Below are 26,651 nucleotides of genomic sequence, written 5' to 3'. Positions count from 1 at the left end.
TTGAACTCCACGATACATTTTGGGGTTCTGATAACGTCGTTCCCATAACACAGGAGGGATTGAGAGGGAGGTAAAAGGGATTGAGGAGTGGGATTACTGGTCAGAGATGATATCACAGCTGTGATTAAGGAGGGCACGATGGAGGATTCGAGCAATATGGGTAGAGCTAAGAAATAGGAAGGGTGCAGTAACATTGTTGGGGCTTTACTACAGGCCTCCCAAAAGCGAGCGTGAAGTAGAGGTACAAATATGTAGACAGATTATCGAAAAATGTAGGAGCAATATAGTGATCGTGATGGGAGGTTTTAACTTCCCAACATTGAATGGGACTCATGCAGTGTTGGAGGCGTAGATGGAGCAGAATTTGTAAGGATCATCCAGGAGAGTTTTTTTCGAGCAGTATGTAAATAGTCCAACTCGGGAAGGGGCCATTCTGGACCTGGTATTGGGGAATGATCCCGGCCAGGTGGTTAAAGTTTCAGTCGGTGATTAATTTGGGAAGAGCGATCACAATTCCGTAAGTTTTAGAATACTCATGGACAAAGACGAGAATGGTCCTAAAGGAAGAGTGCTAAATTGGGGAAAGGCCAAGTATACCAAAATTCGGCAGGTGCTACGGGATGTGGATTGGGTGCAGCTGTTTAAGGGTAAACCCACATTTGAAATGTGAGAGTCTTTTAAGGAAAAGTTGATTAGAGTGCAGGACACCTTGTCCCTGTGAAAATGAGAGATATAAGTGGCAAGGTTAGAGAACCATGGTTGACGGGTGGAATTGTGAGACTAGCTCAGATGAAAAAGGAAGCATACATACGATCTAGGCGACTTAAAAACTGATGAAGCTTTGGAGGAATATCGGGAAAGTAGGACAAATCTCAAACCCGCAATAAAGAGGGCTAAAAGGGGTCATGAAATACCTTTGGCTAACAGGGTTAAGGAAAATCCCAAAGCCTTTTATTCCTATATAAGGAGCAAGAAGGTAACCAGAGAAAGGATTGGCCCACTCTAAGACAAAAGAGGGAATTTATGCGTGGAGTAATAGGAAATGGGTGAGATTCTTAATGAGTACTTTGCATCGGTCCCGGAGGACTGGAGAATTGCTAATGCTGTCCCTTTGTTTGAGAAGGGTAGCAGGGATAATCCAGGAAATAATAAACCTGTGAGCTTGACGTTAGTGGTAGGCAAACTGTTGAAGAAGACATTGAGGAATCGGGTCTATTCACATTTGGAAGAAAATAGACTTATCAGTGATAGGCAGCACGGTTTTGTGCAGGGAAGGTCATGTCTTACAAACCTAATAGAATGATTTGAGGAAGTGGCAAAGTTAATTGATGAGGGAAGAGCTTTAGATGTCATATACATGGACTCAAATAAGGCGCTTGATAACGTTTCCCATGGCAGGTTGATGGAAAAGGTGAAGTCGCATGGGGTTCAGGGTGTACTAGCTAGATGGATAAAGAACTGGCTGGGCAACAGGAGACAGAGAGTAGTAGTGGAAGGGAGTGTCGCATAATGGAGAAGGGTGACTAGTGGTGTTACACAGCGATCCGTGCTCGGACCACTGTTGTTTGTGATATACATAAATGATCTGGACGACGGCATAGGTGGTGTGATTAGCAGGTTTGCAGATGATACAAAGATTGGTGGATTTGCGGATAGCGAGGAGGACTGTCAGAGAATACAGCAACAGGTAGATAGATTGGAGAGTTGGGCAGAGAAATGGCAGATCGAGTTCAATCCAGCCAAATGCAAGGTAATGCATTTTGGAAGATCTAATTCAAGAGCGGACTTTACGGTCAATGGAAGAGTCCTGGGGAAAATTGACGTACAGCGAGATCTGGGAGTTCAGGTCCATTGTACCCTGAAGGTGGCAATGCAGGTCCATAGAGTGGTCAATAAGGCATACAGCAAACTTGCCTTCATCGAACGGGCTATTGAGTACAAGAGTCAGCAGGTCATGTTACACTTGTATAGGACTGCAGTTGGGTCATAGTTGGAATATTGCGTCCAGTTCTGGTCGCCACATTACCAGAAGGATGTGGATGCTTAGAGAGGGTGCAGAGGATGTTCACCAGGATGTTGCCTGGTATGGAGGGTGCTAGCTGTGAAAAAAGTTTGAGTAGATTAGGATTGTTTTCGTTGGAAAGATGGAGGTGGAGGGGGGGGGACGTGATTGAGGTCTAAATATTATGAGAGATATGGACAGGTTGGATAGCAACAAACTTTTTCCAAGAGTGGGGGTGTCAATTACAAAGGTTAACAATTTCAAGGTGAGAGGGGGAAAGTTCAAGGGAGATGTGGGTGGAATGTTTTTTACGAAGAGGGTGGTGGGTGACTGGAGCGCGTTGCCAGCGGACGTGGTAGAGGCGGCCACGATAGCATAATTTAAGATGCATCTAAACAGATATATGAAAGGGCGGGAAACAGAGGGAAGTAGATCCTTGGGAAATATAGAGCAGGTTTAGATAAAGGATCTGGATCGGCGCAGGCTGGGAGGGCCGAAGGGCCTGTTCTTGTGCTGTAATTTTCTTAGTTCTTTGTATGTGAGGGGTATGTGGTTCACTGGGTGACTGACTGCGCTATGGTACATTGCGTATTTGAGGGATGTATTGTTTACCGGGTGACTAATTGGGTTATGGTACATTGCGTACGTGAAGGGTGTGTGGTGGACTGGGTGACTGACTAGTCTATGGTTCATTGAATGTGAGGGATGTATGGTTTACCGGGTGACTGACTGGGCCATGACACGTTGCAGATGTGAGGGGTGTGTGGTGTACTGGGTGACTGTCTGGGCTGTGGTATATTGTGTATGTGAGGGGTGTGTTGTGTACTGGGTGACTGACTGAGCTATGGTACACGGCGCATGTGAGGGGTCTGTGGTATACTGGATGACTGACTAGGCTATGGTACATGAAATTCGTTTATTGTCACAAGTAGGCTTTAAATTAAGTTACTGTGAAAAAACACTCGACGCCACATTCCGCCGCCTGTTCGAGGAGCCTGGAAGGGGAATTGAATCGTGCTGCTGCCCTGTCTTGGTCTGCTTTAAAAGCCAGCTCTTTAGCCCTGTGCGAAACCTGACCCTATATTGCGCGTTTGAGGGATGTCTCATTTGCTGGGTGACTGCCTGGGCTATGGTATATTGCGCATGTGAGGAGTGTGTATTGTAGTCTGTGGCTAAAGGGGCTATTTTACATTGCGTATGTGAGGGATGTGTGGATTGATGCGTGACTGACTGTGATTTGCTACATTGCGTATGTGAGGGGTGTGTGGTTTGCTGGGTGACTGACTGGCAGATGGTACATTGCTTCTGTTAGGGATGTGTGGTTGACTGGGTGACAGTCTGGGTATGGTACATTGCGCATGTGAGAGGTGTGTGATGTTTTTGTTCCTATCTGGACTATGGTACATTGCGTATGTGAGGGGCGTGTGGTTTACTGAGTGACTGACTGGGCTATGGTACATTGCATATGTGCGAGGTGAGTGGTTTGCTGGGTGACTGACTGGGCTATGCTACATTGCGTATGTGAGGGGAGTGGGTTTACTGAGTGACTGACTGGGCTATGGTACATTGCGTACATGAGGGGTGTGTTGTTTGCTGGACGATTTACTGGTCTATGACATATTGCAAATATGAGAGGTGTGTGGTTTGCTGGGTGACTGACTGGGCTATGGTACATGGCCTCTGTGAGGGGTGTGTGGTGTATTGTGTGGCTATCTGGGCTATGGAACATTGCGTATGGGACGGGACTGTGAGGTAATGTGAGGCTTAATGGGCTATGGTACATTGCGTATGTGAAGGGTGTATGGTTTACTGGGTGACTGAGTGGGCTGTTTTACATTGCGTATGTCAGCGGTGTGTGGTGTATTGTGTGGCTAGCTAGGGTATGGTACATTGCGTATGTGAGGGGTGTATGCTTTACTGAGTGACTGAGTGGGCTATGGTACATTGTGTATGAGAGGGGTCTGTGAGGTATTGTATGGCTAAATGGGCAATGGCACATTACGTACGTGAAGGTTGTGTGGTGTACTGGGTGTTTTTCTTGGCTATGGTACATTGCAAATGTGATGGGTGTGTGTTTTACTGGGTGACTGACTGGGCTACGGTACATTGCATATGTGATGGGTGTGTGTTTTACCGGGTGACTGATTGGGCTATGATACATTGCGTATTTGATGGGTGTGTCGTTTACTGATTGACTGACTCTGCTATGGTACATGTGTATGTGAGGGGTTTGTGCTGTATTGTGTGGCTAAATGGGCTCTGGTACATTGCGTTTGTGAGGGGTATGTGGTTTACTGGGTGACTGACTGGGCTTTGGTACATTGAGTATGAGAGAGGTGTGTTGTGCACCGGTGAACAATTGTGCTATAGTACATTGCGTGTGTGTGAGGTGGGTGGTTTGCTGGGTGACTGACTGGGCTATAGTACAATCTATATGCGAGGGGTATGTATTACACTGTGTTACTGACTGGGCTATGGTACACTGCGTATTTGATGGGTGTGTGGTGTACTGGGTGACTGACTGGGGGATGGTCCTTGAAAATCGTTTATTGTCACAAGTAGGCTTCAAATGAAGTTTCTGTGAAAATCCCATAGTCGCCAAATTCATTCACCTGTTCGGAAAGTCTGGAAGGGGAATTGAACCTTGCTTCTGTCCTGCCATGGCCTGCTTTAAAAGCCAGGTCTTTAGCCCTGTGCGAAACCAGCCACTATATTGCTTACGTGAGCTGTGCGTGATTTTCTGGGTGACTGAGCTATGTACCTGGCGATTGTGAGACGTGTGTGGTGTATTTGTGACTGATTAGGCTATAGTACATTGCGTAAGTGAGGGTTCTGTTGTTTACTGGGTTACTGACTGTATTATGGCACATTGCGTATGTGAGGTGTGTGTGTTTGGTGGGTGACTGACAGGGCTATGGTTCATTGCGTATGTGAGGGGTGTGTGGTTTTCTGGGTGACTGCCTGGGCTATGGTACATTGCGTATGTGAGGGGTGTGTGGTGTACGAGGTGACTGACTGGGCTATGACACATTGCGTATTTGAGGGGAGTGTGGTGGATTGGTTGACAGTCTGGGATGTGGCACACTGTGCACGTGAGGATTGTGTGGTTTACTGGGAGACTGACTGGGCTATGGTTCATTGTGTATGTGAGGGGTGTGTGGTTTGCTGGGTGAGTGAATGTCCTATGGTGCATTGTGTATCTGAGGGATGTGTGGTGCACTGGGTGACTGTTTGTGCTATGGTACATGAAAATCGTTTATTGTCAGAAGTAGGCTTCAAGTGAAGTTACTGTGAAAATCCCCTAGTCGCCACATTCCCCCGCCTGTTCGGGGAACATGGAAGGGGATTTGAATGGTGCTGCTGCCCTGCCTTTGTCTGCATTTAAAGCCAGCTCTTTAGCCCTGTGCGAAACCAGCCCCTATATTGAGTGTGTGAGCGATGTTTCATTTGCCTGGTGACTGCCTGGGCTATGGTACATTACGCATGTGAGGAGTGTGTGGTGTATTCTGTGGCTAACGTGGCTACTTTACATTGCGTGTGTGAGGGGTGTGTGGCTTGATGCGTGACTGACTGGGATTTGGTACATTGATTATGTGAGGGGTTTGTGAGGTTAGTTTGGCGATTGACAGGACTATGGCATGTTGCATATGTGAGAGGTGTGTGAATTGCTGGGTGACTGATTGGGCTGTGGTACATTGCGTATTTGTGGGGTGTGTGGTTTGCTGTGTGACTGACTGGGCTATGGTACATTGGGTATGTCAGTGGTGTGGTAGTGTATTGTGTGGTTAAACAGGCTATGGTACATGGCGTGAGTGACGGGTGTGTGGTGTACTGGATGGCTGACTGGGCTATGGTACATTGCGTATGTGAGGGGTGTGGGTTTAATGAGTGACTGACTAGGATATGGTGCATTTCATATTTACATAGAATTTACAGTGTGGAAGGAGTCCATTCGGCCCTTCGAGTCTGCACCGGCTCTTGAAAAGAGCGCTCTATCCAAGGTCAACACCTCCACCCTATCCCCATAACCCAGTTACCCCACCCACCATTAAGGGCAATTTTGGACACTAAGGGCAGCTTATCATGCACAATCCACCTAACCTGCACATCTTTGGACTGTGGGAGGAAACCGAAGCAGCCGGAAAAAACCAACGCACACAAGGGGAGGACGTGCAGACTCCGCACAGACAGTGACCAAAGCCGGATTCGAAGCTGGGACCCTGGAGCAGTGAAGCAATTGTGCTATCCACAATGCTACCGTGCTGCCCATGTGAGGGGAGTGTGGTGTATTGTGTGGCTGACTGGGCTATGGTACATTGCATACGTGAGAGGAGTTGTGGCGTTCCGATTGACTGACTGGGCTGTGGTACATTGTGTATATGAGGGGTGTGTGGTGTAATGGGTGACAGATTGAGCGATCGTGCATTGCGTATGTGTAGGGTGTGCGGTTTGTTGGGTGATTGACTGGGCTATGGTTCACTGCATATGTGAGAGGTGCTGTGGTGTACAGGGTGACTGACTGGGCTATGGTACCATGTGTATGTGAGTAGTGTGTGTTGCATTGGGTGACTGACTGGGCTACGGTATAGTGCGTTTGTGAGGGGTGTAGTTTACTTGGTGACTGACTGGTCAATGGTATATTGGGTGTGTCAGTTGTGTGTGGTGTATTGTGTGGTTAACCGGGATATGGTACATTGCGTATGTGAGGGGTGTGTGGTTTGCTGGATGGCTTAATCGGCGACGGAACATTTCGTAGGTGACTGGTGTGCTTACTGGGTGACTGACTGGGCTATTGCAAATTGCCTGTGTGAGGGGTGTGTGGTGAACTGGGTGACTGACTGGGCTGTGGTACAATGCATATTATGTGAGGGGTGTGTGGTGTAATGTGTGGTTAACCGTGCTACGGTACATTGCGTGTGTGAGGGGTGTGTGGTTTGCTCGGTGACTGACTGGGCAATGACACATTGCGTATCTGAGGGGTGTGTGGTTTACTGGGTGACTGACTGGGCTATGGTACATTGCGTCTGTGAGAGGTGTGTGGTTTACTGGGTGACTGACTGGGTTATTGTACATTGCGTATGTGAGGGGTGTGTGGTTTACTGAGTGACTTCCTGTGCTAGGGTACATTGCGGATGTGAGGGGTGTGGCGTATTGTGTGGCTAACTGGGCTATGGTGCATTGCGTATGTGAGGGGCGTGTGATTTACTGGCGACTGGCTGGGCTATTGTACATTGCGTATGTGAGGGGTGCGTGGTTTGCTGTGTGACTGACTGGGTTATTGTACATTGTTTGTGTGAGGGCTGTGTGGTTTACTGAGAGACTGACTGGCCTATGGTACATTGCGTATGTGAATGGTGCGTGGTGTACTGGGTGACTGATTGTGCGATCGTACAATGCGTATGTGAGGGGTGTGTGGTTTTCTGTGTGACTGACTGGGCGATGCTACATTGCGTATGTGAGGTATGAGTGCTGTTTTTGGTGACTGACTGGACTACGGTACATTGCGTATGTGAGGGGTGTGTGGTTTACTGGCTGAGTGACTGGGCTGTGGTACATGGTGTATGTGAGGGGTGTGTGGTGTATTGTGTAGCTGGCTGGGCTATGGAGCATTTCACATGTGAGCGCTGTGTGGTTACTGAGTGACTGACTGGGCTATGGTACATTGCATATGTGAGGGGTGTGTGTTGTATTGTGTGGCTGTCTGGGCTATAGTACATTGCATATGTGAGAGGTGTGTGGTTTACTGAGTGGCTGACCGGGCTGGGGTACATTGCATATGTGATGGGTGTGTGTGGTATTGTGTGACTGACATGGCTCTGGTTCATTGAGTATTTGAGTGGTTTGTGGTGAAGTGTTTGACTAACTGGCCTATGGTACATTGCGTATGTGAGGAGTGAGTGGTTTACTGAGTGACTGACTGCGCTATGGTACATTGCGTATGTAAGGGGTGTGTGGTTTACTGGGTGACTGACTGGGTAATGGTATATTGCGTTTGCGAGGGGTGCGTGATTTGCATGGTGACTGACTGTGCTATCGTACGTTGCGTATGTGAGGGGTGTGTGTTTTGCAGGGTGGCTGACTCGGCTATGGTACATTGCGTATGTGAGGCGTGAGTAGTTTAATGTGTCACTGACTGGGCTATGGTACATTTCATATGTGAGGGGTGCGTGATGTATTGGGTGACAGATTGTGGGATGGTTAATTGCGTATGTGAGGGGTGTGTGGTGTATTTTGTTGTTAACCTTGCTATGGTACTTTGCGTGTGTGAGGGGTGTGTGGTTTACAGGGTTACTGACTGGGCTATGGTACATTGCGTATCTGAGAGGTGTGTGGTGTTCTGGGTGACTTTTTAGGCGATCGTACATTGCGTATGCGAGGGGCGTGTGGTTTACTGCGTGACTGACTGGACTATGGTACATTGCGTATGTGAGGGGTGTGTGGTCTATTGTGCGGCTAACTGGGCTATGATACATTGCGTATGTGAAGGGTGTGTGGTGTACTGGGTGACTGACTGGCCGATGGTACATTGCGATTGTGAGGGGTGTGTGGTGTATTGGGTGACTGACAGGGCGGTGGTACATTGCGTTTGTGAGGGGTGTGTGGTTCACTGAGTGACTGACTGGGCTATGGAACATTGCGTTTGTGAGGGGTGTGTAGTTTACTGGGTGACTCACTGGGCTATGGTACGTTGAGCATGTGAGGGGTGTGTGGTGTATTATTTGACTGACTTGGGCGGTGGTTCATTGCGTATGTTAGGGGTGGTCAGGTGATGTGCTTGAGCTGCTTGATGTGGGAGCTGGCAGATCCCATTGCGAACTTCAGCGACCACATCTGCAGTAAGTGTTGGCTGCTCGAAGAGCTCCGGCTCAGAGTTGATGAGCTGGAGTCTGAGCTTCAAATACTGAGGTACATCCGGGAGGGGGAGACGTACCTGGACACTGTGTTTCAGGAGGCAGTCACACCTGTCAGAGTAAGTAGTGGCCAGGGACAGCAGGGTGTGACTGCAAGTCAGGCTGGTAAAGGGAACCAGCAGTCAGGAACTCAGGAGCCTCAGCCCTTGACTCTGTCCAACAGGTATGAGGCACTTGCTCCCTGTGTGGATGGCGAACAGGGCTGCAGGAAGGATGAGTCAGCTGACCAAGGCACCATGGTTCAGCAGGCCATTCAAGGGGAGGGAGTAAATAGGCAAGTTGTCGTTGTAGGGGATTCTATTATCTGGGGGATAGATGGTATCCTTTGTGAGCAGGATAAAGAGTCCCGCATGGTATGTTGCCTGCCCGGTGCTAGGGTGCGGGACATCTCTGACCGGCTTGAAAGGATACTGGAGAGGGAGGGGGAGGATCCAGTTGTTGTGGTCCACGTTGGTACCAACAACATAGGCAAGTCTAGGAAAGAGGACCTGTTTACAGGTTATAAAGAGCTAGGGTGCAAATTAAAAAACAGGTCCTCAAGGGTCATAATCTCCGGATTACTGCCCGAGCCACGTGCAAATTGGCATAGGGAGGCAAGAATAAGGGAAGTTAACACATGGCTGAAAGAGTGGTGTGGGAAAGAGGGGTTCATTTTCATGGGACACTGGCATCAGTTTTGGGACAGGGGGAACTATACCGTTTGATGGTCTCCACCTGAACCGAGCTGGGACCAGTGTTCTGGCGAAAAGAGTAAATAGGGTGATCAATAGGACTTTAAACTAATGATTGGGGGGTTGGAGGGAAAAATCAGGGAACCAAGAGGTGAAATAATCAGTGGGAAGCGTAGCTGCTTAGGAATACAATAAAGCACGAAAAGACAAAACTCAGGAGAGGTTACGATTGTCCCCATCCCACAAAATATGACACAGTGTATGGAAAGGCTCAGTAAACCAAGGTCCACCACACGAAGAAAACAAAAAGGGACGGTCAATAGAGAATTAAAGGTGCTATATTTAAATGCGCGCAGTGTACGGAACAAGGCAGATGAGCTTGTGGCCCAGATTGTGACTGGCAGGCATGATGTGGTAGGCATCACAGAGACATGGTTGCAGTGGGTTCAGGACTGGCATTTAAACAGCCAGGGATTCACAACCTATCGAAAAGACAGAGAGGTGGGCAGAGGGGGCGGGGGTGCCTTGTTAATTAGGAATGAAATTAAATCACTAGCACTAAACGACATAGGGTCAGATGATGTGGAGTCTGTGTGGGTAGAGTTGAGGAATCACAAAGGCAAAAAAAACATAATGGGAGTTATGTGCAGACCTCCTAACATTGGTCAGGACAGGGGGCACAAAATGCACCAGGAAATAGAAAGTGCATGTCAGAAAGGCAAGGTCACAGTGATCATGGGGGACTTCAATATGCAGGTGGACTGGGTAAATAATGCTGCCAGTGGACCCAAGGAAAGGGAATTCATTGAATGTTTACAGGAGGGCTTTTTGGAACAGCTTGTGATGGAGCCCACTAGGGAACAGGCCATTCTGCACTTAGTGTTATGTAATGAGCCAGACTTGATTAAAGATCTTAAAGTAAGGGAGCACTTAGGAGGCAGTGATCATAATATGGTAGAATTCAATCTCCAATTTGAAAGAAAGAAGGTAGAATCAGATGTAAAGGTGTTGCAGTTAAAAATAGGTAACTACAGGGGCATGAGGGAGGAACTGAAGAAAATCGACTGGGAGCAGAGCCTAGTGGGAAAGACAGTAGAACAGCAATGGCAGGAGTTTCTGGGAATAATTGAGGACACAGTACAGAGGTTCATCCCAAAGAAAAGAAAGGTTATCAGAGGTGGGGGGATTAGGCAGCCATGGCTGACAAAGGAAGTTAGGGAATGCATCAAAGCAAAAGAGAAAGCCTATAATGTGGCAATGATTAGTGGGAAGTCAGAAGATTGGGAAGGCTACAAAAACAAACAGAGGATAACAAAGAGAGAAATAAGGAAAGAGAGGATCAAATATGAAGGTAGGCTAGCCAGTAACATTAGGAATGATAGTAAAAGTTTATTTAAATGCTTTAAAAACAAACGGGAGGCAAAAGTTGACATTGGGTCGCTCCAAAATGACGCTGGTAATTTTGTGATGGGAGGCAAGGAAATAGCTGAGGAACTGAATAAGTACTTTGCGTCAGTCTTCACAGTAGAAGACATGAGTAATATCCCAACAATTACGGAAAGTCAGGGGGCAGAGTTGAATATGGTAACCATCACAAAGGAGAAAGTGCTAGATAAACTAAGAGGTCTAAAAATTGATAAATCTCCGGGCCCAGATGGGCTACATCCTAGAGTTCTAAAGGAGACAGCTGAAGAAATAGTGGAGTGATGGTACATTGCGTATGTAAGGGGTGTGTGGTTTTCGGGGTGACTGACTGGGCTATGGTACCATGTGTATGTGAGTAGTGTGTGTTGCATTGGGTGACTGACTGGGCTACGGTACAGTGCGTTTGTGAGGGGTGTGTGGTTTACTTGGTGACTGACTGGTCAATGGTATATTGGGTATGTCAGTTGTGTGTGGTGTATTGTGTGGTTAACCGGGATATGGTACATTGCGTATGTGAGGGGTGTGTGGTTTGCTGGATGGCTTAATGGGTGATGGTACATTGCGTGTGTGAGGGGTGTGTGGTTTGCTCGATGGCTGAATGGTGTGTGGTGTAATGTGTGGTTAACCGTGCTATAGTACATTGCATGTGCGAGGGGTGTGTGGTTTGCTCGGTGACTGACTGGGCAATGGTGCATTCCGTCTGTGAGAGGTGTGTGGTTTACTGGGTGATTGACGGTGCCATGGTACATTGCGAATGTGAGGGGTGTGTGGTTTACTGAGTGACTGACTGTGCTAGGGTACATTGCGGTTGTGAGGGGTGCGGCGTATTGTGTGGCTAACTGGGCTATGGTACATTGCGTATGTGAGGGGTGCGTGGTTTTCAGAATGACTGACTGGCCTATGGAACATGACGTATGTGAGTGGTACGTGGTGTACTGGGTGACTGGTTGTGGGATCGTACATTGCGTATGTGAGGGGTGTGTGGTTTACTGGGCAACTGACTGGGCTATGATACATTGCGTATGTGAGGGGTGTGTGGTTTTCTGGGTGACTGACTGGGCTATGCTACATTGCGCATCTGAAGGGTGTGTGGTTACTGAGTGACTGTCTGTGCTCTGGTGCATTGCATATGTGAGAGGTGTGTGGTTACTGAGTGACTGACTGTGCTCTGGTGCATTGCATATGTGAGAGGTGTGTGGTGTATTGTGTAGCTGACTGAGCTATGGTACATTGCACATGTGAGCGCTGTGTGGTTTAACGGGTGACTGACTGGGCTGTGGTACATTGCGTATGTGAACGGTGTGTGGCCACTGAGTGACTGACTGGGCTATGATACATTGCGTACGTGAGAGGTGTGGTGTTCACTGGGCAACTGACTGGGCTATGGTACATTGCGTCTGTGAGTGGCGTGTGGCTTTCTGGGTGACTGACTGGGCTATGGTGCATTGCGTCAGTGAGAAATGTGGTTTACTGGGTGACTGAATGGCCGATGGTATATTGCGTATGTTAGGGGTGTGTGGTGTATTGTGTGACTGACTTGGCTCTGGTACATTGCGTATGTGAAGGGTGTGTGGTTTACTGGGTGACTGACTGGGCTATGGTGCATTGCGTATGCGAGGTGTTTGTGGTTTAGTGTTTGACGAACTGGCCTATGGTACATTGCTTGTGTGAGCGGTGCGTGATTTGCATGGTGACTGACTGTGCTATCGTACGTTGCGTATGTGAGGGGTGTGTGTTTTGCTGGGTGGCTGATTCGGCTATGGTCCATTGCATTTGTGACAGGTGTTGTGGTATACTGGTTACTGACTGGGCTATGGTACATTGCGTATGTGAGAATTGCTTTGGTGTACTGGTGACTGACTGGGCTATGGTACATTGCGTGTGCTAGGTGTGTGAGGTTTAAATATAGAACATAGAACATTACAGCGCAGTACAGGCCCTTCGGCCCTCCATGTTGCGCCGACCTGTGAAACCACGCTAAAGCCCATCTACACTATTCCCTTATTGTCCATATGTCTACCCAATGACCGTTTGAATGCCCTTTGGTTTGGCGAGTACACTACTGTTGCAGATAGGGCACTCAACGCCCTTTCTATTCTCTGAGTAAAGAACCTACCTCTGACATCTGTCCTATATCTATCTCCCCTCAATTTAAAGATATGTTCCCTCGTCCTCGACATCACCATCATAGGAAAAAGGCTATCACTGTCCACCCTATCCAATCCTCTGATCATCTTGTATGCCTCAATTTAGTCACCTCTTAACCTTCTTCTCTCTAACGAAAACAGCATCAGGTCCCTCAGCCTTTCCTCATAAGATCTTCCCTCCATATAAGGCAACATTCTGGTAAATCTCCTCTGCACCCTTTCCAATGCTTCCACATCATTCCTATAATGCGGCGAACAGAATTGCACGCAATATTCCAAATGCGGTCGCAGCAGAGTGTTGTATAGCTGCAACATGACCTCATGGCTCCTAAACTCAATCCCTCTACCAATAAAAGCTAACACACCGTACGCCTTCTTAACGACCCTCTCAACCTCGGTGGCAGCTTTCAGGATCTATGTACATGGACACCGAGATCTCTCTGCTCATCCACACTGCCAAGAATCTTACCATTAGACCAGTACTCAGTCTTCCTGTTATTCCTTTCAAAATGAATCACCTGACACTTTTCTGCATTAAACTCCATTTGCCACCTCTCAGCCAGGCGCTGCAGCTTATCTATGTTCCACTGTAACTTGTAACATCCTTCCGCACTGTCCACAACTCCACCGACTTTAGTGTCATCTGCAAATTTACTCACCCATCCTTCCACGCCCTCCTCCAGGTCATTTATAAAAATGCCAAAAGCAGTGGCCCCAAAACAGATCCTTGTGGTACACCACTAGTAACTGGACTCCAGTCTGAACATTTCCCATCAACCACCACCCTTTGTCTTCTTCCAGCTAGCCAATTTCTGATCCAAACTGCTAAATCACCCTGAATCCCATGCCTCCGTATTTTCTGCAGTAGCCTACCATGGCGAACGTTATCAAACGCTTTACTGAAATCCATATACACCACATCAACTGCTTTACCCTCATCCACCTGTTTGGTCACCTTCTCAAATAACTCTATAAGGTTTGTGAGGCACGACTTACCCTTCACAAAACCGTGTTGACTATCTCTAATCAAATTATTCCTTTCCAGATGATTATACATCCTATCTCTTATAAACCTTTCCAATATTTTTCCCACAACAGAAGTAAGGCTCACTGGTCTATAGTTACCGGAGTTATCTCTGCTCCCCTTCTTGAACGAGGGGACAACATTTGCTATCCTCCAGTCTTCTGGGACTATTCCTGCAGACAAAGATGACTTAAAGATCAAGGCCAAAGGCTCAGCAATCTCCTACCTAGCATCCCAGAGAATCCTAGGATAAATCCCAACTGGCCCAGGTGACTTATCCATTGTCACACTTTCCAGAATTGCTAACACCTCCTCCTTATGAACCTCAAGTCCTTCTAGTCTAGTAGCCTGTATCTCGGTATTCTCCTCGACATCACTGTCTGTTTCCTGTGAGAATACTGACGAAAAATATTCATTTAGCACCTCTTCTATCTCCTCGGACTCCAAGCACAACTTCCCACTCCTGTCCTTGACTGACCCTACTCTTAAACTAGTCATTCTTTTATTTCTCACATATCTATAGAAAGCTTTAGTGTTATCCTTGATCCTACCTGCCAAAGACTTCTCATGTCCCCTCCTGGCTCTTCTTAGCTCTCTCTTTAGGTCCATCCTAGCTAACGTGCAACTCTCGAGCGCCTTACTGCACCTTCATGTCTCATCTTTACATAAGTCTCCTTCTTCCTCTTGACAAGTGTTTCGACTGCTTTAGTAAACCACGGTTCCCTCACTCGTCCACTTCCTCCCTGCCTGACAGGTACATACTTATCAAGGACACTCAGTAGCTGTTCCTTGAACAAGATCCACATTTCCATTGTGCCCATCTCCAGCAGTTTTCCTCTCCATCCGATCCATCCTACGTCTTGCCTCATCGCATCATAATTGCCTTTCCCCCAGATATAATTCTTGCCCGGCGGTATATACCTATCTCTTTCCATCACTAAAGTAAACGTAATCGAATTGTGGTCATTATCACCGAAGTGCTCACCTACCTCCAAATCTAGCACCTGTACTGGTTGATTACCCAGTACCAAATCCAATATGGCCTCGCCTCTCGTTGGCCTATCTACATACTGTGTGAGGAAACCCTCCTGCACACATTGGACAAAAACGGAACCATCTAATGTACTCGAAATATAGCCTTACTGCGCTATGGTACATTGCGTATGTGAGGGGTATGTGGTGTATTGGCTGAATAATTGTGGGATCGTACAATGCGAATGTGAGGGGTGTGTGGTGTATTGTGTGGTTAACCAGCCTATGGTCAATGTACATTGGGTATTAGAGGGGTGTGTGGTTTACTGGGTGACTGACTGGACTATGGAGCATTGCGTATGTGAGGGGTGTGCGGTGTACTGGCTGACTGACAGGGTAATGGTACATTGCGTATGTGAGGGGTGTGTGGTTTGCTGGGTGACTGACTGGGCTCTGGTCCATTGCGTATGTGAGGGGTGTGTGGTGTATTGTGTGGCAAACTGGGCAATGGTACATTGCGTATGTGAGGGTGTGTGGTTTGCTGGGTGACTGACTGGGCTATGGTCCATTGCTTATGTGAGGGGTGTGTGGTTTACTGGGTGACTAACTGGGATATGGTACATTGCAAATGTGAGGGTTGTGTGGTGAATTGTGTGGCTAAAAGGGTTATGGTACATTGCGTATCTGTGGGGTGTGCGGTGTCCTGGGTGACTGACTGGTCTGTGGCACATTGCGTACGTGAGGGGTGTGTGGTGTATTGTGTGGCTAACTGGGCAATGGTACATTGCGTATGTGAGGGGTGTGTGGTTTACTGGGTGACTAACTGGGCTATGGTACATTGCGTATGTGAGGGGTGTGTGGTTTGCTGGGTGACTGACGGGGCTTTGGCACATTGTGTATGTGAGGAGTGTGCGGGTTACTGGGTGACTGACTGGGCTTTAGTACATTTTGTATGTGTGGGGTGTGTGGTGTACTGGGTGACTGTCTGCGCTATGGTACATTGCGTATGTGAGGGGTATGTGGTGTATCGGCTGACTAAATGTGGGATCGTACAATGCGTATGTGAGAGGTGTGTGGTGTATTGTGTGGTTAACCAGCCTATGGTCAATGGTACATTGAGTATTTGAGGGGTGTGCGGTGTACTGGCTGACTGACAGGGCGATGGCACATTGCGTATGTGAGGGGTGTGTTGTTTACTGGGTGACTAATTGGGATATGGTACATTGTGAATATGAGGGGTGTGTGGTTTACTGGGTGACTGTCTGCGCTATAGTACATTGCGTATGTGAGGGGTATGTGGTGTATCGGCTGACTAATTGTGGGATCGTACAATGCGTATGTGAGGGGTGTGTGGTGTAACGGGTGACTGACTGGTCTATGGTCCATTGTGTATGTGAGGGGTGTGTGGCGTAATGGATGACTAATTGGACGATCTTACATTGCGCATTTGAGGGGTATGTGGTGTACTGGGTGAATGTCTGAGCTATGGTTCATGGCGTGAATGGATGACTGAATGGGCGATGGTACATTGCGTATGTGAGTGGTGCGTGGTTTATTGTCTCTAACTGTGCAATCGTACATTGCGTAGGTGAGGGGTATGTGGTTTACTGGATGACTGACTGGGCAATGGTTCATTGCATATGTCAGGTGTGTTCGGTTTATTGTGTGGCTCGCTGGGCTCCGGTACTTTGCGTATGTGGGGGTGTGTACTTTCCTGGGTGTCTGACTGTGCTATGGTACATTCCGTACGTGAGAGGTGAGTGGTTTACTGAGTGACTGATTGGGCGATCGTACATTGCGTATGTCAGGGGTGTATGGTTTACTGGGTGACTGACTGGGCCAAGCACAATTAGTCTATGTGACTATGGTTCGTTGCGTGTCTGAGTGATTTACTGGGTGACTTACTGGGCTATGGTTCATTGCGTGTGTGAGGGGTCTGTGGTTTGCTGGGTGACTGACTGGGCAATGGTACATTGCGTATGTGTGGGGTATGTGGTGTACTGGGTGAATGTCTGAGCTATGGTTCATGGCGTGTGTGAGGGGTTTGTGTTTTTTTCTGGCTGACAGACTGGGCTACAGTACATTGCGCATGCGAGGGGTGTGTGGTGTACCGGGTGACTGACTGGTCGATGTTCCATTGCTTATGTGAGGGGTGTGTGTGTATTGTGTGGCGAACTGGGCAATGGTACATTGCGTATGTAAGGGGTGTGTGGTTTTCTGGGTGACTGACTGGGCAATGGTACATTATCATAAAATTTACAACGCAGAAGGAGGCCATTCGTCCCATCGAGTCTGCACTGGCTCATGGAAAGAGCACCCAACCCAGGGTCAACACCTCCACCCTATCCCCATAACCCAGTAAACCTACACAACACTAAGGGCAATTTTGGACACTAAGGGCAATTTACCATGGCCAATCCACCTAACCTGTACATCTTTGGACTGTTGGAGGAAACCGGAGCACCCGGAGGAAACCCACGCACACACGGGGAGGATGTGCAGACTCCGCACAGACAGTGACCCAAGCAGGAATCGAACCTGGGACCCTGGTGCTGTGAAGCAATTGCGCTATTCACAATGATACCGTGCTGCCCTACACATTGCGTATGTGAGGGGTGTGTGGTGTACTATGTGACTGACTGTGCTGAGGTACATTGCGTATGTGAGGGGTTTGTGGTTTCCAGGGTGACTGACTGGGCTATGGTACACTGTGTATGTGAGGGGTGCGTGGTTTGCTGGGTGACTGACTGGGCTTTGGTACATAGTCTATGTGAGGAGTGTGCGGTTTACTGGGTGAATGACTGGACTATGGTACATTGCGTATGTGAGCGGTGTGTGGTGTATTGTGCGGCTAACTGGGCTATGGTACATTGCGTATGTGAGGGGCGTGTGGTTTACTGGGTGACTGACTAGGCTAGGGTACATTGCGGATGTGAGGGGAGTGTGGTATATTGTGTGACTCACTGGGCTATGGTACATTGCGTTTGCGAGGGGTGCGTGATTTGCATGGTGACTGACTGTGCTATCGTACGTTGCGTATGTGAGGGGTGTATGGTTTACTGAGTGACTTCCTGTGCTAGGGTACATTGCGGATGTGAGGGGTGTGACGTATTGTGTGGCTAACTGGGCTATGGTGCATTGCGTATGTGAGGGGCGTGTGATTTACTGGTGACTGGCTGGGCTATTGTACATTGCATATGTGAGGGGTGCGTGGTTTGCTGTGTGACTGACTGGGTTATTGTACATTGTTTGTGTGAGGGCTGTGTGGTTTACTGAGAGACTGACTGGCCTATGGTACATTGCGTATGTGAATGGTGCGTGGTGTACTGGGTGACTGATTGTGCGATCGTACATTGCGTATGTGAGGGGTGTGTGGTTTTCTGTGTGACTGACTGGGCTATGCTACATTGCGTATGTGAGGTATGAGTGCTGTTTTTGGTGACCGACTGGACTACGGTACATTGCGTATGTGAATGGTGTGTGGTTTACTGGCTGAGTGACTGGGCTGTGGTACATGGTGTATGTGAGGGGTGTGTGGTGTATTGTGTAGCTGGCTGGGCTATGGAGCATTTCACATGTGAGCGCTGTGTGGTTACTGAGTGACTGACTGGGCTATGGTACATTGCATATGTGAGGGGTGTGTGTTGTATTGTGTGGCTGTCTGGGCTACAGTACATTGCATATGTGAGAGGTGTGTGGTTTACTGAGTGACTGACCGGGCTGGGGCACATTGCGTATGTGATGGGTGTGTGTAGTATTGTGTGACTGACATGGCTCTGGTTCATTGAGTATTTGAGTGGTTTGTGGTGAAGTGTTTGACTAACTGGCCTATGGTGCATTGCGTATGTGAGGAGTGAGTGGTTTACTGAGTGACTGACTGGGCTATGGTACATTGCATTTGTGAGAGGTGTCGTGGTGTACTGGTGACTGACTGGGCAATGGTACATTGCGTATGTGAGAGGTGTGTGGTTCACTGTGCAACTGACTGGGCGATGGTTCATTGCGTATGTGAGTGGCGTGTGGCTTACTGGGTGACTGACTGGGCTATGGTACATTGCGTATGTGAGTGGCGTGTGGCTTACTGGGTGACTGACTGGGCAATGGTACATTGCGTATGTGAGGGGTGTGTGGTTTACTGGGTGACTGACTGGGAGACGGTACATTGCGTATGTGAGGGGTGTGTGGTTTACTGGGTGACTGACTGGGAGACGGTACATTGCGTATGTGAGGGGTGTGTGATGTATTGTGTGACGGACTGGGCTATGGTACATTGCGTCTGTGAGAGGTGTGTGGTTTACTGAGTGACTGCCTACGCGAGGGTATATTGCTAATGTGAGGGGTTTGTTGTATTGTGTAGCTAACAGGGCTATGGTACTTTGCGTATGTGATGTGTGTGAGTTATGCTGTGTGGCTGAGTGTTTTATGGTACATTGCGTATGTAAGGGGTGTGTGGTGTATTGTGTGACTGACTGGGCTATGGTACATTGCGTTTGCGAGGGGTGCGTGATTTGCATGGTGACTGACTGTGCTATCGTACGTTGCGTATGTGAGGGGTGTGTGTTTTGCAGGGTGGCTGACTCGGCTATGGTACATTGCGTATGTGAGGCGTGAGTGGTTTAATGTGTCACTGACTGGGCTATGGTACATTTCATATGTGAGGGGTGTGTGATGTATTGGGTCAGAGATTGTGGGATGGTTAATTGTGTATGTGAGGGGTGTGTGGTGTATTTTGTTGTTAACCTTTCTATGGTACTTCGCGTGTGTGAGGGGTGTGTGGTTTACAGGGTTACTGACTGGGCTATGGTACATTGCGTATCTGAGAGGTGTGTGGTGTTCTGGGTGACTTGTTAGGCGATCGTACATTGCGTATGCGAGGGGCGTGTGGTTTACTGCGTGACTGACTGGACTATGGTACATTGCGTATGTGAGGGGTGTGTGGTGTATTGTGCGGCTAACTGGGCTATGATACATTGCGTATGTGAGGTGCGTGTGGTTTACTGGGTGACTGACTAGGCTAGGGTACATTGCGGATGTGAGGGGAGTGTGGTATATTGAGTGACTGACTGTGCTATGGTATATTGCGTATGTGAAGGGTGTGTGGTGTACTGGGTGACTGACTGGCCGATGGTACATTGCGATTGTGAGGGGTGTGTGGTGTATTGGGTGACTGACAGGGCGGTGGTACATTGCGTTTGTGAGGGGTGTGTGGTTTACTGAGTGACTGACTGGGCTATGGAACATTGCGTTTGTGAGGGTTGTGTGGTGTATTGGGTGACTGACAGGGCGGTGGTACATTGCGTTTGTGAGGGGTGTGTAGTTTACTGGGTGACTCACTGGGCTATGGTACGTTGAGCATGTGAGGGGTGTGTGGTGTATTATTTGACTGACTTGGGCGGTGGTTCATTGCGTATGTGAGGGGTGGTCAGGTGATGTGCTTGAGCTGCTTGATGTGGGAGCTGGCAGATCCCATTGCGAACTTCAGCGACCACATCTGCAGTCAGTGTTGGCTGCTCGAAGAGCTCCGGCTCAGAGTTGATGAGCTGGAGTCTGAGCTTCAAATACTGAGGCACATCCGGGAGGGGGAGACGTACCTGGACACTGTGTTTCAGGAGGCAGTCACACCTGTCAGAGTAAGTAGTTTAAATCCTGCCAGTGGCCAGGGACAGCAGGGTGTGACTGCAAGTCAGGCTGGTAAAGGGAACCAGCAGTCAGGAACTCAGGAGCCTCAGCCCTTGACTCTGTCCAACAGGTATGAGGCACTTGCTCCCTGTGTGGATGGCGAACAGGGCTGCAGGAAGGATGAGTCAGCTGACCAAGGCATCATGGTTCAGCAGGCCATTCAAGGGGAGGGAGTATATAGGCAAGTTGTAGTTGTAGGGGATTCTATTATCTGGTGGATAGATGGTATCCTTTGTGAGCAGGATAAAGAGTCCCGCATGGTATGTTGCCTGCCCGGTGCTAGGGTGCGGGACATCTCTGACCGGCTTGAAAGGATACTGGAGAGGGAGGGGGAGGATCCAGTTGTTGTGGTCCACGTTGGTACCAACAACATAGGCAAGTCTAGGAAAGAGGACCTGTTTACAGGTTATAAAGAGCGAGGGTGCAAATTAAAAAACAGGTCCTCAAGGGTCATAATCTCCGGATTACTGCCCGAGCCACGTGCAAATTGGCATAGGGAGGCAAGAATAAGGGAAGTTAACACATGGCTGAAAGAGTGGTGTGGGAAAGAGGGGTTCATTTTCATGGGACACTGGCATCAGTTTTGGGACAGGGGGGAACTATACCGTTTGATTGTCTCCACCTGAACCGAGCTGGGACCAGTGTTCTGGCGAAAAGAGTAAATAGGGCGTTCAATAGGACTTTAAACTAATGATTGGGGGGTTGGAGGTAAAAATCAGGGAACCAAGAGGTGAAATAATCAGTGGGAAGCGTAGCTGCTTAGGAATACAAAAAAGCACGAAAAGACAAAACTCAGGAGAGGTTACGATTGTCCCCATCCCACAAAATATGACACAGTGTATGGAAAGGCTCAGTAAACCAAGGTCCACCACACGAAGAAAACAAAAAGGGACGGTCAATAGAGAATTAAAGGTGCTATATTTAAATGCGCGCAGTGTACGGAACAAGGCAGATGAGCTTGTGGCCCAGATTGTGACTGGCAGGCATGATGTGGTAGGCATCACAGAGACATGGTTGCAGTGGGTTCAGGACTGGCATTTAAACAGCCAGGGATTCACAACCTATCGACAAGACACAGAGGTGGGCAGAGGGGGCGGGGTTGCCTTGTTAATTAGGAATGAAATTAAATCACTAGCACTAAACGACATAGGGTCAGATGATGTGGAGTCTGTGTGGGTAGAGTTGAGGAATCACAAAGGCAAAAAAAACATAATGGGAGTTATGTACAGACCTCCAAACATTGGTCAGGACAGGGGGCACAAAATGCACCAGGAAATAGAAAGTGCATGTCAGAAAGGCAAGGTCACAGTGATCATGGGGGACTTCAATATGCAGGTGGACTGGGTAAATAATGCTGCCAGTGGACCCAAGGAAAGGGAATTCATTGAATGTTTACAGGAGGGCTTTTTGGAACAGCTTGTGATGGAGCCCACTAGGGAACAGGCCATTCTGCACTTAGTGTTATGTAATGAGCCAGACTTGATTAAAGATCTTAAAGTAAGGGAGCACTTAGGAGGCAGTGATCATAATATGGTAGAATTCAATCTCCAATTTGAAAGAAAGAAGGTAGAATCAGATGTAAAGGTGTTACAGTTAAAAATAGGTAACTACAGGGGCATGAGGGAGGAACTGAAGAAAATCGACTGGGAGCAGAGCCTAGTGGGAAAGACAGTAGAACAGCAATGGCAGGAGTTTCTGGGAATAATTGAGGACACAGTACAGAGGTTCATCCCAAAGAAAAGAAAGGTTATCAGAGGGGGGGGATTAGGCAGCCATGGCTGACAAAGGAAGTGAGGGAATGCATCAAAGCAAAAGAGAAAGCCTATAATGTGGCAAAGAGTAGTGGGAAGTCAGAAGATTGGGAAGGCTACAAAAACAAACAGAGGATAACAAAGAGAGAAATAAGGAAAGAGAGGATCAAATATGAAGGTAGGCTAGCCAGTAACATTAGGAATGATAGTAAAAGTTTATTTAAATGCTTTAAAAACAAACGGGAGGCAAAAGTTGACATTGGGTCGCTCCAAAATGACGCTGGTAATTTTGTGATGGGAGGCAAGGAAATAGCTGAGGAACTGAATAAGTACTTTGCGTCAGTCTTCACAGTAGAAGACATGAGTAATATTGCAACAATTACGGAAAGTCAGGGGGCAGAGTTGAATATGGTAACCATCACAAAGGAGAAAGTGCTAGATAAACTAAGAGGTCTAAAAATTGATAAATCTCCGGGCCCAGATGGGATACATCCTAGAGTTCTAAAGGAGACAGCTGAAGAAATAGTGGAGTGATGGTACATTGCGTATGTAAGGGGTGCGTGGTTTTCGGGGTGACTGACTGGGCTATGGTACCATGTGTATGTGAGTAGTGTGTGTTGCATTGGGTGACTGACTGGGCTACGGTACAGTGCGTTTGTGAGGGGTGTGGTTTACTTGGTGACTGACTGGTCAATGGTATATTGGGTATGTCAGTTGTGTGTGGTGTATTGTGTGGTTAACCGGGATATGGTACATTGCGTATGTGAGGGGTGTGTGGTTTGCTGGATGGCTTAATGGGCGATGGTACATTGCGTGTGTGAGGGGTGTGTGGTTTGCTGGATTGCTGAATGGGCGATGGTACATTGCGTATGTGAGCGGTGTGCTTACTGGGTGACTGACTGGGCTATTGCACATTGCCTGTGTGAGGGGTGTGTGGTGTACTGGGTGACAGACTGGGCTATGGTACAATGCATATTATGTGAGTGGTGTGTGGTGTAATGTGTGGTTAACCGTGCTTTAGTACATTGCATGTGCGAGGGGTGTGTGGTTTGCTCGGTGACTGACTGGGCAATGGTGCATTCCGTCTGTGAGAGGTGTGTGGTTTACTGGGTGACTGACGGTGCCATGGTACATTGCGAATGTGAGGGGTGTGTGGTTTACTGAGTGACTGACTGTGCTAGGGTACATTGCGGTTGTGAGGGGTGCGGCGTATTGTGTGGCTAACTGGGCTATGGTACATTGCGTTTGTGAGGGGTGCGTGGTTTTCAGAATGACTGACTGGCCTATGGAACATGACGTATGTGAGTGGTACGTGGTGTACTGGGTTACTGGTTGTGGGATCGTACATTGCGTATGTGAGGGGTGTGTGGTTTACTGGGCAACTGACTGGGCTATGATACATTGCGTATGTGAGGGGTGTGTGGTTTTCTGGGTGACTGACTGGGCTATGCTACATTGCGCATCTGAAGGGTGTGTGGTTACTGAGTGACTGTCTGTGCTCTGGTGCATTGCATATGTGAGAGGTGTGTGGTTACTGAGTGACTGACTGTGCTATGGTGCATTGCATATGTGAGAGGTGTGTGGTGTATTGTGTAGCTGACTGAGCTATGGTACATTGCACATGTGAGCGCTGTGTGGTTTAACGGGTGACTGACTGGGCTGTGGTACATTGCGTATGTGAACGGTGTGTGGCCAATGAGTGACTGACTGGGCTATGATACATTGCGTACGTGAGAGGTGTGGGGTTCACTGGGCAACTGACTGGGCTATGGTTCATTGCGTCTGTAAGTGGCGTGTGGCTTTCTGGGTGACTGACTGGGATATGGTGCATTGCGTCAGTGAGAAATGTGGTTTACTGTGTGACTGAATGGCCGATAGTATATTGCGTATGTTAGGGGTGCGTGGTGTATTGTGTGACTGACTTGGCTCTGGTACATTGCGTATGTGAAGGGTGTGTGGTTTACTGGGTGACTGACTGGGCTATGGTGCATTGCGTATGCGAGGTGTTTGTGGTTTAGTGTTTGACTAACTGGCCTATGGTACATTGCTTGTGTGAGCGGTGCGTGATTTGCATGGTGACTGACTGTGCTATCGTACGTTGCGTATGTGAGGGGTGTGTGTTTTGCTGGGTGGCTGATTCGGCTATGGTACATTGCATTTGTGACAGGTGTTGTGGTATACTGGTTACTGACTGGGCTATGGTACATTGCGTATGTGAGAATTGTTTTGGTGTACTGGTGACTGACTGGCCTATGGTACATTTCGTATGTGAGGGGTATGTGATGTATTTTGTGGTTAACCTTGCTATGGTACATTGCGTGTCTGAGGGGTGTGTTGTTTACTGGGTGACTGACTGGGCTATGGTACATTGCGTTCTGATAGGTGTGTGGTGTTCTGAGTGACTTATTAGGCGATCGTACATTGCGTATGCGAGGGGCGTGTGGTTTACTGCGTGACTGACTGGGCGATGGTACATTGCGTATGTGAGGGGTGGGTGGTGTATTGTGCGGCTAACTGGGCTGTGGTACATTGCGTATGTGAGGGGCGTGTGGTTTACTGGGTGACTGACTGGGCTAGGGTACTTTGCGGATGTGAGGGAAGTGTGGTGTATTGTGTGACTGACTGTGCCCTGGTACATTGCGTATGTGAAGGGTGTGTGGTGTACTGGGTGACTGACTGGCCTATGGTACATTGCGTATGTGAGGGGTGTGTGGTGTATTGTGTGACTAACTGGCCTGTGGTACATTGCGTACGTGAGGAGTGCGTGGTTTGCAGATTGACTGATGGTGCTATGGTACGTTGCGTATGTGAGGTGTGTGTCTTTTGCTGGGTGGCTGACTGGGCTATGGTACATTGCGTACCTGAGGGGTGAGTGGTTTACTGAGTGACTGACAAGGCTATGGTACATAGCGTGTGTGAGGGGTGTGTGGTTTACTGCATGATTGCCTGGGCTGTGGTAAATTGCGTATGTGACGGTGAGTGGTTTACTAGGTGGGTGTCTGAGCTATGGTACATTCCAAATGTCAGGGGTGTTTGGTGTATTGGGTGACTGATTGTGGGATCGTATATTGCGTATGCGTAGGGTGTGTGGTGTATTGTGTGGTTAACCGGGTTATGATACATTACGTGTGTGAGGGGTGTGTGGTTTGCTGGGTGACGGACTGGGCTATGGTACATTGCGTATGTGAGGGGCGTGTGGTTTACTGGGTGACTGACTGGGCTATGGTACATTGCGTATGTGAGGGGAGTGTGGTTTGCTGGGTGACGGACTGGGCTATGGTACATTGTGTATGTGAGGGGTGTGTAATGTACAGTGTGACTAACTGGGTTATGGTACATTGCTTATGTGAGGGGTGTGTGGTGTACTGTGTGGCTAACTGGGCTATGGTTCATTGCATATGTGATGTGTGCTTGGGTTTATTGTGCGGTTTACTGGGCTCCGATACATTGCGCGTGTGAGGGGTTTGTGGTTTACTGAGTGACTGACTAGGCTATGGTACATTGTGTATGTGTGAGATGACTGGTTTACTGAGAGACTGACCATGCTATGGTACATTGCGCATTGAGGGCAGTGTGGTGTATTGTATGGCTGACATGACTATGGTACATTGCATATGTAAGAGGTGCACTGGGTGACTAATTGGGCGATCGTACATTGCGCATGTGAGGTGTGTGAGGTTTGTTGTGTGATTGAGTGGTCTATGGTTCATTCCATATGTGAGGGGTATGTGGTGTATTGTGTGGTTAACCGGACTATGGTACATTGGGTTTGTGGGGGGGGGGGTGGTTTGCTGGGTGACTGACTGGGCTATGGCACATTGCGTATGTGAGCGGTGTGTGGTTGACTGAGTGACTGGCTGGGCTGTGGAACATTGCGCATGTAAGGACTGTGTGGTTTAGTGGGTGACTGACTGGGCTTTGGTGTATTGCGTATGTAAGGGTTTTGTGGTGTCAATGGGTGACTGATTGGGCGATCGCACATTGCGTATGTGAGGGGTGTATGGTTTGCCTGGTGAAGAAATTGGAAATGAGCAGTCACCTTGTTAGGAGTTTTCTATAGGCCCCCCCA

This window comes from Scyliorhinus torazame, chromosome 20 (genome assembly GCF_047496885.1).
Source record: "Scyliorhinus torazame isolate Kashiwa2021f chromosome 20, sScyTor2.1, whole genome shotgun sequence".
Lineage (NCBI taxonomy): Eukaryota > Metazoa > Chordata > Chondrichthyes > Carcharhiniformes > Scyliorhinidae > Scyliorhinus > Scyliorhinus torazame.
Note: the sequence above shows the minus strand (reverse complement) of the source record.